Raw genomic sequence first — 14,798 nt, 5'->3', positions numbered from 1 at the left:
GCCTTACTGTTGGGTGGCTGGATGGTGAGCATCCTTATAGTTGTGTGCCTGGATGGTGAGCTTCCTTACTATTGGATGCCCTGGATGGTGAGCGTCCTTAATGTTGTGTGGCTGGATGGTGATCATGCTTCCAGTTGGGTGTCTGGATGGTGAGCGTCCTTAATGTTGTGTGTCTGGATGGTGAGCATCCTTACTGTTGGGTGTCTACATGGTGAGCGTCCTTACTGTTGGGTGGCTGGATAGTGAGCGTCCTGACTGTTAGTTGGCCGGACGGTGAGCGTCCTTACTGTTGGGTGGCTGGATGGTGATCGTCCTTACGGTTGGATGGCTAGATGTTGAGAGTGTTTTCTGTTGGATGGCTGGAATGTGAGCATCGTTACTTTTGGGTGGCTGGATAATGAGCGTCCTTACTGTTAGTTGGCCGGACGGTGAGCGTCCTTACTGTTGGGTGGCTGGACTGTGAGCGTCCTTGCATTTGTGTGTCTGGATGGTGAGAGTCCTTACAGTTGGATGCCCTGGATGGTGAGCGTCCTTACGGTTGGGTGGCTGGATGGTGAGCGTCCTTACAGTTGGATGCCTGGATGGTACTACACTGGATAGTGAGAGTACTTTATGTTGGGTGACTGGATGGTGAGCATCCTTACTGTTGGGTGGCTGGATGGTGAGCGTCCTTACTGTTGGATGTCCTGGATGGTGAGCATCCTTACTGTTGGGTGACTGGATGGTGAGTGTGCTTACTGTTGGGTGGCTAGATGGTGAGCGTCCTTACTTTTGGGTGGCTGGATGGTGAGCGTCCTTACTGTTGGGTGGCTGGATGGTGAGCGTCCTTACTGTTGGATGCCTCGATGGTGAGCGTCCTTACTGTTGGGTGCCTGGATGGTGAGCATGCTTACTGTTGGGTGGATGGATTGTGAGCGTCCTTACTGTTGGCTGGCTGGAAGGTGAGCATCCTTACTGTTGGATGCCCTGGATGGTGAGCGTCCTTACTGTTGGGTGGCTGGATGGTGAGCATGCTTACTGTTGGGTGGCTGTTGTGTGAGCAACCCTACTGTTGGATACCCTGGATGGTGAGCGTCCTTACTTTTGGATGCCTCGATGGTGAGCGTCCTTACTGTTGGGTGGCTGGATGGTGAGCATGCTTACTGATGGGTGAATGGATGGTGAGCGTCCTTACTGTTGGCTGGCTGGATGGTGAGCGTCCTTACTGTTGGGTGGCTGGATGGTGAGCATCCTTACTGTTGGATGCCCTGGATGGTGAGCGTATTTACTGTTGGCTGGATGGATGGTGAGCATGCTTACTGTTGGGTTGCTGTTGTTATCAACTTTACTGTTGGCTACCCTGGATGGTGAGCGTCCTTACTGTTGGGTGGCTGGATGGTGAGCAACCCTACTGTTGGATGCCCTGGATGGTGAGCAACCCTACTGTTGGATGCCCTGGATGTTGAGCATCCTTACTGTTGGATGCCCTGGATGATGAGCGTCCTTACTGTTGGGTGGCTGGATGGTGAGTATGCTTACTGTTGGGTGGCTGGAAGGTGAGCATGCTTTCCGTTGGGTGTCTGGATGGTGACCGTCCTTACTGTTGGGGGGCTGGACGGTGAGAGTCCTTACTGTTCTGTGGCTGGATAATGAGCGTCCTTACTGTTAGTTGGCCGGACGGTGAGCGTCCTTACTGTTGGGTGGCTGGATGGTGATCGTCCTTACGGTTGGATGGCTAGATGGTGAGAGTGTTTACTGTTGGATGGCTGGACTGTGAGCGTCCTTACAGTTGGGTGGCTGGATGGTGAGCGTCCTTACTGTTGGGTGGCTGGACGGTGAACGTCCTTACAGTTGGGTGCCTGGATGGTGAGTGTCCTTACTGTTGGATGCCCTGGATGGTGAGCGTCCTTACTGTTGGGAGGCTGGATGGTGCTTCCCTGGATGGTGAGCGTCCTTACTGTTGGATGCCTGGAAGTTGAGCATCCTTATTGTTGTGTGCCTGGATGGTGAGCATCCTTACTATTGGATGCCCTGGATGGTGAGCGTCCTTAATGTTGGGTGGCTGGATGGTGAGCATGCTTACCATTGGGTGTCTGGATGGTGAGCGTCCTTACTGTTGTGTGTCTGGATGGTGAGCATCCTTACTGTTGGGTGCCTGGATGGTGAGTGTCCTTACTGTTGGATGCCCTGGATGGTGATCGTCCTTACTGTTGGGTGGCTGGATGGTGATCATCCTTACTGTTGGGTGGCTGGATGGTTCTGCCCTGGATGGTGAGCGCCTTACTGTTGGGTGGCTGGATATTGAGCATCCTTATAGTTGTGTGCCTGGATGGTGAGCTTCCTTACTATTGGATGCCCTGGATGGTGAGCGTCCTTAATGTTGTGTGGCTGGATGGTGATCATGCTTACAGTTGGGTGTCTGGATGGTGAGCGTCCTTAATGTTGTGTGTCTGGATGGTGAGCATCCTTACTGTTGGGTGTCTACATGGTGAGCGTCCTTACTGTTGGGTGGCTGGATGGTGATCGTCCTTACGGTTGGATGGCTAGATGTTGAGAGTGTTTTCTGTTGGATGGCTGGAATGTGAGCATCGTTACTTTTGGGTGGCTGGATAATGAGCGTCCTTACTGTTAGTTGGCCGGACGGTGAGCGTCCTTACTGTTGGGTGGCTGGACTGTGAGCGTCCTTGCATTTGTGTGGCTGGATGGTGAGAGTCCTTACAGTTGGATGCCCTGGATGGTGAGCGTCCTTACGGTTGGGTGGCTGGATGGTGAGCGTCCTTACAGTTGGATGCATGGATGGTACTACACTGGATAGTGAGAGTACTTTATGTTGGGTGACTGGATGGTGAGCATCCTTACTGTTGGGTGGCTGGATGGTGAGCGTCCTTACTGTTGGATGTCCTGGATGGTGAGCATCCTTACTGTTGGGTGACTGGATGGTGAGTGTGCTTACTGTTGGGTGGCTAGATGGTGAGCGTCCTTACCTTTGGGTGGCTGGATGGTGAGCGTCCTTACTGTTGGGTGGCTGGATGGTGAGCGTCCTTACTGTTGGATGCCTCGATGGTGAGCGTCCTTACTGTTGGGTGCCTGGATGGTGAGCATGCTTACTGTTGGGTGGATGGATTGTGAGCGTCCTTACTGTTGGCTGGCTGGAAGGTGAGCATCCTTACTGTTGGATGCCCTGGATGGTGAGCGTCCTTACTGTTGGGTGGCTGGATGGTGAGCATGCTTACTGTTGGGTGGCTGTTGTGTGAGCAACCCTACTGTTGGATACCCTGGATGGTGAGCGTCCTTACTTTTGGATGCCTCGATGGTGAGCGTCCTTACTGTTGGGTGGCTGGATGGTGAGCATGCTTACTGATGGGTGCATGGATGGTGAGCGACCTTACTGTTGGCTGGCTGGATGGTGAGCGTCCTTACTGTTGGGTGGCTGGATGGTGAGCATCCTTACTGTTGGCTACCCTGGATGGTGAGCGTCCTTACTGTTGGGTGGCTAGATGTTGAGCATGCTTACTGTTGGGTGGCTGGATGGTGAGCAACCCTACTGTTGGATGCCCTGGATGGTGAGCAACCCTACTGTTGGATGCCCTGGATGTTGAGCATCCTTACTGTTGGATGCCCTGGATGATGAGCGTCCTTACTGTTGGGTGGCTGGATGGTGAGTATGCTTACTGTTGGGTGGCTGGAAGGTGAGCATGCTTTCCGTTGGGTGTCTGGATGGTGACCGTCCTTACTGTTGGGGGGCTGGACGGTGAGAGTCCTTACTGTTCTGTGGCTGGATAATGAGCGTCCTTACTGTTAGTTGGCCGGACGGTGAGCGTCCTTACTGTTGGGTGGCTGGATGGTGATCGTCCTTACGGTTGGATGGCTAGATGGTGAGAGTGTTTACTGTTGGATGGCTGGACTGTGAGCGTCCTTACTTTTGGTTGGCTGGATGGTGAGAGTCCTTACTGTTGGTTGGCTGGAAGGTGAGCATCCTTACTGTTGGATGCCCTGGATGGTGAGCGTCCTTACTGTTGGCTGGCTGGATGGTGAGCATCATTACTGTTGGGTGGCTGGATGGTGAGCATGCTTACTGTTGGGTGGCTGGATGGTGCTTCCCTCGATGGTGTGCGTCCTTACTGTTGGGTGGCAGAACGGTGACAGTTCTTACTGTTGAGTGCCTGGATGGTGATCGTCCTTACTGTTGGGTGGCTGGATGGTGCTGCCCTGAATGGTGAGCGTCCTTACTGTTGGGTGGCTGGATGGTGAGCATCCTTACTGTTGGGTGGCTGGATGGTGAGAGTCCTTACTGTTGGGTGGCTGGATGGTGAGCATCTTTACTGTTGGGTGGCTGGATGGTGAGAGTCCTTACTGTTGGATGCCTGGACGGTACTACCCTGGATAGTGAGCGTCCTTTCTGTTGGTTGGCAGGATGGTGAGCATCCTTACTGTTGGGTGGCTGGATGATGAGCATCCTTACTGTTGGATGCCCTGGATGGTGAGCATCCTTACTGTTTGGTGGCTGGATGGTGAGAGTCCTTACTATTGGGTGGCTGGATGGTGAGCGTCCTTCCTGTTGGTTGGCTGGATGGTGAGCGTCCTTACTGTTGGATGCCTCGATGGTGAGCGTCCTTACTGTTAGTTGGCCGGACGGTGAGCGTCCTTACTGTTGGGTGGCTGGACTGTGAGCGTCCTTGCATTTGGGTGGCTGGATGGTGAGAGTCCTTACAGTTGGATGCCCTGGATGGTGAGCGTCCTTACTGTTGGGTGGCTGGATGGTGAGCGTCCTTACAGTTGGATGCCTGGATGGTACTACACTGGATAGTGAGAGTCCTTTATGTTGGGTGGCTGGATGGTGAGCGTCCTTACTGTTGGATGTCCTGGATGGTGAGCATCCTTACTGTTGGGTGACTGGATGGTGAGTGTGCTTACTGTTGGGTGGCTAGATGGTGAGCGTCCTTACTTTTGGGTGGCTGGATGGTGAGCGTCCTTACTGTTGGGTGGCTGGATGGTGAGCGTCCTTACTGTTGGATCCTCGATGGTGAGCGTCCTTACTGTTGGGTGGCTGGATGGTGAGCATGCTTACTGTTGGGTGGATGGATTGTGAGCGTCCTTACTGTTGGCTGGCTGGAAGGTGAGCATCCTTACTGTTGGATGCCCTGGATGGTGAGCGTCCTTACTGTTGGGTGGCTGGATGGTGAGCATGCTTACTGTTGGGTGGCTGTTGTGTGAGCAACCCTACTGTTGGATACCCTGGATGGTGAGCGTCCTTACTTTTGGATGCCTCGATGGTGAGCGTCCTTACTGTTGGGTGGCTGGATGGTGAGCATGCTTACTGATGGGTGCATGGATGGTGAGCGTCCTTACTGTTGGCTGGCTGGATGGTGAGCGTCCTTACTGTTGGGTGGCTGGATGGTGAGCATCCTTACTGTTGGATGCCCTGGATGGTGAGCGTATTTACTGTTGGCTGGATGGATGGTGAGCATGCTTACTGTTGGGTGGCTGTTGTGTGATCAACCCTACTGTTGGCTACCCTGGATGGTGAGCGTCCTTACTGTTGGGTGGCTAGATGGTGAGCATGCTTACTGTTGGGTGGCTGGATGGTGAGCAACCCTACTGTTGGATGCCCTGGATGGTGAGCAACCCTACTGTTGGATGCCCTGGATGTTGAGCATCCTTACTGTTGGATGCCCTGGATGATGAGCGTCCTTACTGTTGGGTGGCTGGATGGTGAGTATGCTTACTGTTGGGTGGCTGGAAGGTGAGCATGCTTACCGTTGGGTGTCTGGATGGTGACCGTCCTTACTGTTGGGGGGCTGGACGGTGAGAGTCCTTACTGTTCTGTGGCTGGATAATGAGCGTCCTTACTGTTAGTTGGCCGGACAGTGAGCGTCCTTACTGTTGGGTGGCTGGATGGTGATCGTCCTTACGGTTGGATGGCTAGATGGTGAGAGTGTTTACTGTTGGATGGCTGGACTGTGAGCGTCCTTACTTTTGGTTGGCTGGATGGTGAGAGTCCTTACTGTTGGTTGGCTGGAAGGTGAGCATCCTTACTGTTGGATGCCCTGGATGGTGAGCGTCCTTACTGTTGGCTGGCTGGATGGTGAGCATCATTACTGTTGGGAGCTGGATGGTGAGCATGCTTACTGTTGGGTGGCTGGATGGTGAGCATCCATACTGTTGGAAGCCATGGATGGTGATCGTCATATACTGATGGGTGGCTGGATGGTGCTTCCCTGGATGGTGTGCGTCCTTACTGTTGGGTGGCTGGATAATGAGCGTCCTTACTGTTGGGTGGCAGAACGGTGACAGTCCTTACTGTTGAGTGCCTGGATGGTGATCGTCCTTACTGTTGGGTGGCTGGATGGTGCTGCCCTGTATGGTGAGCGTCCTTACTGTTGGGTGGCTGGATGGTGAGCATCCTTACTGTTGGGTGGCTGGATGGTGAGAGTCCTTACTGTTGGGTGGCTGGATGGTGAGCGTTCTTACTGTTGGATGGCTGGATGGTGAGAATGTTTACTGTTAGATTTCTGGATGGTGAGCATGCTTACTGTTGGGTGGCAGGATGGTGAGCATCCTTACTGTTGGGTGTCTGGATGATGAGCATCCTTACTGTTGGATGCCCTGGATGGTGAGCATCTTTACTGTTGGGTGGCTGGATGGTGAGAGTCCTTACTGTTGGATGCCTGGACGGTACTACCCTGGATAGTGAGCGTCCTTTCTGTTGGTTGGCAGGATGGTGAGCATCCTTACTGTTGGGTGGCTGGATGATGAGCATCCTTACTGTTGGATGCCCTGGATGGTGAGCATCCTTACTGTTTGGTGGCTGGATGGTGAGAGTCCTTACTATTGGGTGGCTGGATGGTGAGCGTCCTTCCTGTTGGTTGGCTGGATGGTGAGCATCCTTACTGTTGGATGCCTCGATGGTGAGCGTCCTTACTGTTGGGTGGCTGGATGGTGAGCATGCTTACTGTTCGGTGGATGGATTGTGAGCGTCCTTACTGTTGGCTGGCTGGATGGTGAGCGTCCTTACTGTTGGGTGGCTGGAAGGTGAGCATCCTTACTGTTGGATGCCCTGGATGGTGAGTGTCCTTACTGTTGGGTGGCTGGATGGTGAGCATCCTTACTGTTGGATGCCTCGATGGTGAGCGTCCTTGCTGTTGGGTGGCTGGATGGTGAGCATGCTTACTGTTGGGTGGATGGATGGTGAGCGTCCTTACTGTTGGCTGGCTGGATGGTGAGCGTCCTTACTGTTGGGTGGCTGGATGGTGAGCATCCTTACTGTTGGATGCCCTCAATGGTGAGCGTATTTACTGTTGGCTGGATGGATGGTAAGCATGCTTACTGTTGGGTGGCTGTTGTGTGAGCAACCCTACTGTTGGCTACCCTGGATGGTGAGCGTCCTTACTGTTGGGTGGCTAGATGGTGAGCATGCTTACTGTTGGGTGGCTGGATGGTGAGTAACCCTACTGTTGGATGCCCTGGATGTTGAGCATCCTTACTGTAGGATGCCCTGGATGGTGAGCGTCCTTACTGTTGGGTGGCTAGATGGTGAGCATGCTTACTGTTGGGTGGCTGGATGGTGAGCAACCCTACTGTTGGATGCCCTGGATGGTGAGTAACCCTACTGTTGGATGCCCTGGATGTTGAGCATCCTTACTGTTGGATGCCCTGGATGATGAGCCTCCTTACTGTTGGGTGGCTGGATGGTGAGTATGCTTACTGTAGGGTGGCTGGAAGGTGAGCATGCTTACCGTTGGGTGTCTGGATGGTGAGCGTCCTTACTGTTGGGTGGCTGGATGGTGAGAGTCCTTACTGTTCTGTGGCTGAATAATGAGCGTCCTTACTGTTAGTTGGCCGGACGGTGAGCGTCCTTACTGTTCTGTGGCTGAATAATGAGCGTCCTTACTGTTAGTTCGCCGGACGGTGAGCGTCCTTACTGTTGGGTGGCTGGATGGTGATCGTCCTTACGGTTGGATGGCTAGATGGTGAGAGTGTATACTGTTGGAAGGCTGGACTGTGAGGGTCCTTACTGTTGGTTGGCTGGAAGGTGAGCATCCTTACTGTTGGATGCCCTGGATGGTGAGCATCTTTACTGTTGGGTGGCTGGATGGTGAAAGTCCTTACTGTTGGATGCCTGGACGGTACTACCCTGGATAGTGAGCGTCCTTTCTGTTGGTTGGCTGAATGGTGAGCATCCTTACTGTTGGGTGGCTGGATGGTGAGAGTCCTTACTATTGGGTGGCTAGATGGTGAGCGTCCTTACTGTTGGTTGGCTGGATGGTGAGCGTCCTTACTGTTGGTTGCCCTGGATGGTGAGAGTGTTTACTGTTGGATGGCTGGACTGTGAGCGTCCTTACTTTTGGGTGGCTGGATGGTGAGAGACCTTACTGTTGGTTGGCTGGATGGTGAGCATCCTTACAGTTGGATGCCCTGGATGGAGAGCGTCCTTACTGTTGGCTGGCTGGATGGTGAGCATCATTACTGTTGGGTGGCTGGATTGTGAGCATGCTTACTGTTGGGTGGATGGATGGTGAGCATCCATACTGTTGGAAGCCATGGATGTTGATCGTTCTTACTGATGTGTGGCTGGATGGTGCTTCTTTGGATGGTGAGCGTCCTTACTGTTGGGTGGCTGGATAATGAGCGTCCTTACTGTTGGGTGGCAGAACGGTGACAGTCCTTACTGTTGAGTGCCTGGATGGTGATCGTCCTTACTGTTAGGTGGCTGGATGGTGCTGCCCTGGATGGTGAGCGTCCTTACTGTTGGGTGGCTGGATGGTGAGCATCCTTACTGTTGGGTGGCTGGATGGTGAGCGTCCTTACTGTTGGGTGGCTGGATGGTGAGCTTCCTTACTGTTGGGTGGCTGGATGGTGAGAGTCCTTACTGTTGGGTGTCTGGATGCTGAGAGTGTTTACTGTTAGATTTCTGGATGGTGAGCATGCTTACTGTTGGGTGGCTGGATGGTGAGAGTCCTTACTGTTGGGTGGCTGGATGGTGAGAGTGTTTACTGTTAGATTTCTGGATGGTGAGCATGCTAACTGTTGGGTGGCTGGATGATGAGCATCCTTACAGTTGGATGCCCTGGATGCTGAGCGTCTTTACTGTTGGGTGGCTGGATGGTGAGCGTCCTTACTGTTGGATGCCTGGACGGTACTACACTGGATAGTGAGCTTCCTTTCTGTTGGTTGGCTGAATGGTGAGCATCCTTACTGTTTGGTGGCTGGATGGTGAGAGTCCTTACTATTGGGTGGCTGGATGCTGAGCGTCCTTCCTGTTGGTTGGCTGGATGGTGATCGTCCTTACTGTTGGATGCCCTGGATGGTGAGCGTCCTTACTGTTGGGTGGCTGGATGGTGAGATTCCTTACTGTTGGATGCCGTTGATGGTGATCGTCCTTAATGTTGGATGCCCTGGATGATGAGCATCCTTACAGTTGGCTGGCTGGATGGTGAGCATCCTTACTGTTGGATGCCGTGGATGGTGATCGTCCTTACTGTTGGGTGGCTGGATGGTGAGCATCCTTACTGTTGGAAGCCCTGGATAGTGAGCATCTTTACTGTATGGTGGCTGGATGGTGAGCGTCCTTACTATTGGGTGCCTCGATGGTGAGCGTCTTTACTGTTGGATGCCCTGGATGGTGAGCGTCCTTACTGTTGGGTGGCTGGATGGTGAGCGTCCTTACTGTTGGGTGGCTGGACGGTGAGCGTCCTTACTGTTGGGTGCCTGGATGGTGAGTGTCCTTACTGTTGGATGCCCTGGATGGTGAGTGTCCTTACTGTTGGGTGGCTGGATGGTGATAGTCCTTATGTTGGGTGGCGGGATGGTGCTGCCCTGGATGGTGAGCGTCTTTACTGTTGGGTGGCTAGATGGTGAGCATCCTTACTGTTGGATGCCTGGAAGTTGAGCATCCTTATTGTTGTGTGCCTGGATGGTGAGCATCCTTACTATTGGGTGCCCTGCATGGTGAGCATCCTTAATGTTGGGTGGCTGGATGGTGAGCATGCTTACTGTTGGGTGTCTGGATGGTGAGCGTCCTTACTGTTGGGTGGCTGGATGGTGAGAGTCCTTACTGTTGGGTGGCTGGATTGTGAGCGTCCTTACTGTTGGTTGGCTTGATGGTGAGCGTCCTTACTGTTGGATGCCCTGGATGGTGAGCGTCCTTACTGTTGGGTGGCTGGATGGTGAGAGTCCTTACTGTTGGGTGGCTGGATGGTGAGAGACCTTACTGTTGGTTGGCTGGATGGTGAGCATCCTTACTGTTGGATGCCCTGGATGATGAGCATCCTTACTGTTGGCTGGCTGGCTGGTGAGCATACTTACTGTTGGATGCCGTGGATGGTGATCATCCTTACTGTTGGGTGGCTGGATGGTGAGCATCCTTACTGTTGGGTGGCTGGATTGTGAGTGTCCTTACTGTTGGGTGGCAGGATGGTGAGCGTCATTACTGTTGGAAGGTCTGGATAGTGAGCATCTTTACTGTATGGTGGCTGGATGGTGAGCGTCCTTACTATTGGGTGCCTGGATGGTGAGCGTCCTTACTGTTGGATGCCCTGGATGGTGAGCGTCCTTACTGTTGGGTGGCTGGATGGTGAGCGTCCTTACTGTTGGGTGGCTGGACGGTGAGCGTACTTACAGTTGGGTGCCTGGATGGTGAGTGTCCTTACTGTTGGATGCCCTGGATGGTGAGCGTATTTACTGTTGGCTGGATGGATGGTGAGCATGCTTACTGTTGGGTGGCTGTTGTGTGAGCAACCCTACTGTTGGCTACCCTGGATGTTGAGCGTCCTTACTGTTGGGTGACTAGATGGTGAGCATGCTTACTGTTGGGTGGCTGGATGGTGAGCAACCCTACTGTTGGATGCCCGGGATGGTGAGCAAACCTACTGTTGGATGCCCTGGATGTTGAGCATCCTTACTGTTGGGTGGCTGGATGGTGAGTATGCTTACTGTTGGGTGGCTGGAAGGTGAGCATGCTTACCGTTGGGTGTCTGGATGGTGAGCGTCCTTACTGTTAGTTGGCCGGACGGTGAGCGTCCTTACTGTTCTGTGGCTGGATGGTGATCGTCCTTACGGTTGGATGGCTAGATGGTGAGAGTGTTTACTGTTGGATGGCTGGACTGTGAGCGTCCTTACTTTTGGTTGGCTGGATGGTGAGAGTCCTTACTGTTGGTTGGCTGGAAGGTGAGCATCCTTACTGTTGGATGCCCTGGATGGTGAGCGTCCTTACTGTTGGCTGGCTGGATGGTGAGCATCCTTACTGTTGGGTGGCTGGATTGTGAGTGTCGTTACTGTTGGGTGGCAGGATGGTGAGCGTCATTACTGTTGGAAGCTCTGGATAGTGAGCATCTTTACTGTATGGTGGCTGGATGGTGAGCGTCCTTACTATTGGGTGCCTGGATGGTGAGCGTCCTTACTGTTGGATGCCCTGGATGGTGAGCATCCTTACTGTTTGGTGGCTGGATGGTGAGAGTCCTTACTATTGGGTGGCTGGATGGTGAGCGTCCTTCCTGTTGGTTGGCTGGATGGTGAGCGTCCTTACTGTTGGATGCCTCGATGGTGAGCGTCCTTACTGTTAGTTGGCCGGACGGTGAGCGTCCTTACTGTTGGGTGGCTGGACTGTGAGCGTCCTTGCATTTGGGTGGCTGGATGGTGAGAGTCCTTACAGTTGGATGCCCTGGATGGTGAGCGTCCTTACTGTTGGGTGGCTGGATGGTGAGCGTCCTTACAGTTGGATGCCTGGATGGTGAGCATCCTTACTGTTTGGTGGCTGGATGGTGAGAGTCCTTACTATTGGGTGGCTGGATGGTGAGCGTCCTTCCTGTTGGTTGGCTGGATGGTGAGCGTCCTTACTGTTGGATGCCTCGATGGTGAGCATCCTTACTGTTGGGTGACTGGATGGTGAGTGTGCTTACTGTTGGGTGGCTAGATGGTGAGCGTCCTTACTTTTGGGTGGCTGGATGGTGAGCGTCCTTACTGTTGGGTGGCTGGATGGTGAGCGTCCTTACTGTTGGATCCTCGATGGTGAGCGTCCTTACTGTTGGGTGGCTGGATGGTGAGCATGCTTACTGTTGGGTGGATGGATTGTGAGCGTCCTTACTGTTGGCTGGCTGGAAGGTGAGCATCCTTACTGTTGGATGCCCTGGATGGTGAGCGTCCTTACTGTTGGGTGGCTGGATGGTGAGCATGCTTACAGTTGGGTGGCTGTTGTGTGAGCAACCCTACTGTTGGATACCCTGGATGGTGAGCGTCCTTACTTTTGGATGCCTCGATGGTGAGCGTCCTTACTGTTGGGTGGCTGGATGGTGAGCATGCTTACTGATGGGTGCATGGATGGTGAGCGTCCTTACTGTTGGCTGGCTGGATGGTGAGCGTCCTTACTGTTGGGTGGCTGGATGGTGAGCATCCTTACTGTTGGATGCCCTGGATGGTGAGCGTATTTACTGTTGGGTGGCTAGATGGTGAGCATGCTTACTGTTGGGTGGCTGGATGGTGAGCAACCCTACTGTTGGATGCCCTGGATGGTGAGCAACCCTACTGTTGGATGCCCTGGATGTTGAGCATCCTTACTGTTGGATGCCCTGGATGATGAGCGTCCTTACTGTTGGGTGGCTGGATGGTGAGTATGCTTACTGTTGGGTGGCTGGAAGGTGAGCATGCTTACCGTTGGGTGTCTGGATGGTGACCGTCCTTACTGTTGGGGGGCTGGACGGTGAGAGTCCTTACTGTTCTGTGGCTGGATAATGAGCGTCCTTACTGTTAGTTGGCCGGACAGTGAGCGTCCTTACTGTTGGGTGTCTGGATGGTGATCGTCCTTACGGTTGGATGGCTAGATGGTGAGAGTGTTTACTGTTGGATGGCTGGACTGTGAGCGTCCTTACTTTTGGTTGGCTGGATGGTGAGAGTCCTTACTGTTGGTTGGCTGGAAGGTGAGCATCCTTACTGTTGGATGCCCTGGATGGTGAGCGTCCTTACTGTTGGCTGGCTGGATGGTGAGCATCATTACTGTTGGGAGCTGGATGGTGAGCATGCTTACTGTTGGGTGGCTGGATGGTGAGCATCCATACTGTTGGAAGCCATGGATGGTGATCGTCATATACTGATGGGTGGCTGGATGGTGCTTCCCTGGATGGTGTGCGTCCTTACTGTTGGGTGGCTGGATAATGAGCGTCCTTACTGTTGGGTGGCAGAACGGTGACAGTCCTTACTGTTGAGTGCCTGGATGGTGATCGTCCTTACTGTTGGGTGGCTGGATGGTGCTGCCCTGTATGGTGAGCGTCCTTACTGTTGGGTGGCTGGATGGTGAGCATCCTTACTGTTGGGTGGCTGGATGGTGAGAGTCCTTACTGTTGGGTGGCTGGATGGTGAGCGTTCTTACTGTTGGATGGCTGGATGGTGAGAATGTTTACTGTTAGATTTCTGGATGGTGAGCATGCTTACTGTTGGGTGGCAGGATGGTGAGCATCCTTACTGTTGGGTGGCTGGATGATGAGCATCCTTACTGTTGGATGCCCTGGATGGTGAGCATCTTTACTGTTGGGTGGCTGGATGGTGAGAGTCCTTACTGTTGGATGCCTGGACGGTACTACCCTGGATAGTGAGCGTCCTTTCTGTTGGTTGGCAGGATGGTGAGCATCCTTACTGTTGGGTGGCTGGATGATGAGCATCCTTACTGTTGGATGCCCTGGATGGTGAGCATCCTTACTGTTTGGTGGCTGGATGGTGAGAGTCCTTACTATTGGGTGGCTGGATGGTGAGCGTCCTTCCTGTTGGTTGGCTGGATGGTGAGCATCCTTACTGTTGGATGCCTCGATGGTGAGCGTCCTTACTGTTGGGTGGCTGGATGGTGAGCATGCTTACTGTTCGGTGGATGGATTGTGAGCGTCCTTACTGTTGGCTGGCTGGATGGTGAGCGTCCTTACTGTTGGGTGGCTGGAAGGTGAGCATCCTTACTGTTGGATGCCCTGGATGGTGAGCGTCCTTACTGTTGGGTGGCTGGATGGTGAGCATCCTTACTGTTGGATGCCTCGATGGTGAGCGTCCTTGCTGTTGGGTGGCTGGATGGTGAGCATGCTTACTGTTGGGTGGATGGATGGTGAGCGTCCTTACTGTTGGCTGGCTGGATGGTGAGCGTCCTTACTGTTGGGTGGCTGGATGGTGAGCATCCTTACTGTTGGATGCCCTGGATGGTGAGCGTATTTACTGTTGGCTGGATGGATGGTGAGCATGCTTACTGTTGGGTGGCTGTTGTGTGAGCAACCCTACTGTTGGATACCCTGGATGGTGAGCGTCCTTACTGTTGGGTGGCTAGATGGTGAGCATGCTTACTGTTGGGTGGCTGGATGGTGAGTAACCCTACTGTTGGATGCCCTGGATGTTGAGCATCCTTACTGTAGGATGCCCTGGATGGTGAGCGTCCTTACTGTTGGGTGGCTAGATGGTGAGCATGCTTACTGTTGGGTGGCTGGATGGTGAGCAACCCTACTGTTGGATGCCCTGGATGGTGAGTAACCCTACTGTTGGATGCCCTGGATGTTGAGCATCCTTACTGTTGGATGCCCTGGATGATGAGCCTCCTTACTGTTGGGTGGCTGGATGGTGAGTATGCTTACTGTAGGGTGGCTGGAAGGTGAGCATGCTTACCGTTGGGTGTCTGGATGGTGAGCGTCCTTACTGTTGGGTGGCTGGATGGTGAGAGTCCTTACTGTTCTGTGGCTGAATAATGAGCGTCCTTACTGTTAGTTGGCCGGACGGTGAGCGTCCTTACTGTTCTGTGGCTGAATAATGAGCGTCCTTACTGTTAGTTCGCCGGACGGTGAGCGTCCTTACTGTTGGGT

Source organism: Hemitrygon akajei, chromosome 1 (genome assembly GCF_048418815.1).
Source record: "Hemitrygon akajei chromosome 1, sHemAka1.3, whole genome shotgun sequence".
Classification (NCBI taxonomy): Eukaryota; Metazoa; Chordata; class Chondrichthyes; order Myliobatiformes; family Dasyatidae; genus Hemitrygon; species Hemitrygon akajei.
The sequence above is the reverse complement of the archived record's forward strand: the minus strand, read 5'-3'. Positions refer to the sequence as shown.